We start from the raw sequence: 907 nt of genomic DNA on the forward strand, positions 1-907 counted from the left end.
TTGTGACGCCATCGCGGCGGCGAGGAGGGCGAGGCTCGCCGAGGCTTAAGATGGCGCCGCCCGCGTCACGTGATGCCGGAGGACGCGCTCAGCGGCGGAAGGGCCTCTAAGATGGCCGCCGGCCTGCAGGGCGTCTGCGCACGCGCGTCCCGGCAGGAGGGGCCTCCTCTCGGAGGGGGACCCCCGAAGCGCAGCCGCCCGAGGAAGGCCTTCGCTGGCCTGATCCTGTCTCGCCTCGGCCTCCCCGCTGGGCAGAAGCATCTCTGTGCCAACTTCCGCCTGCGTTGTCTTCCCCGAGGGGTCGCCCTGCACCCCCTGGATCCTCGGCCGCCTCCTCAGTGGTGGCGCCCGCCCTGGGGAGCGTCAAGGAAAGAAACAACTAGCTGACGCTTAGAAGACATCCGAAGGCAGCCCTCTTGAGGGAAGGGTTTTTTTTAAAAAAAATATTTATTAGCAAGATTACAAAAGAAAAGAAAAAGAATTAAGACAACACAATACAATACAAAAACAAAAACAAAAACACCACACAACCCAAACCCTAAAACATTGAATCAACCAAACAAAACAAAAACAATTAAAAACACATCCAATAATTTCGATATCATAACTTTCATTCACTTGTTTCAGCGACCTCCTCACACCTCCCTTTTTGTATTCCACTTCAATTAGCTGTTTCAGCAATTCCTTTCCATCTTCTTCTGTTTTCTGTCCTGTAATTTATCTTAACATACTCTAACCTTATTTTTTCCCTTTAATACATTTACAATCTGTCCGTACCTAACTCCTTATAACATTTCTGCTAAAGCCATATAACTTCATTCCATCATTTTTCTAACATTCATTAATTTTACAATATTTCCGTAAATAATCTTTAAACTTTTTCCAGTCTTCTTCCACCAACTCTTCT

The sequence above is a fragment of the Podarcis cretensis genome, assembly GCF_951804945.1.
Source record: "Podarcis cretensis genome assembly, chromosome: 9".
Lineage (NCBI taxonomy): Eukaryota > Metazoa > Chordata > Lepidosauria > Squamata > Lacertidae > Podarcis > Podarcis cretensis.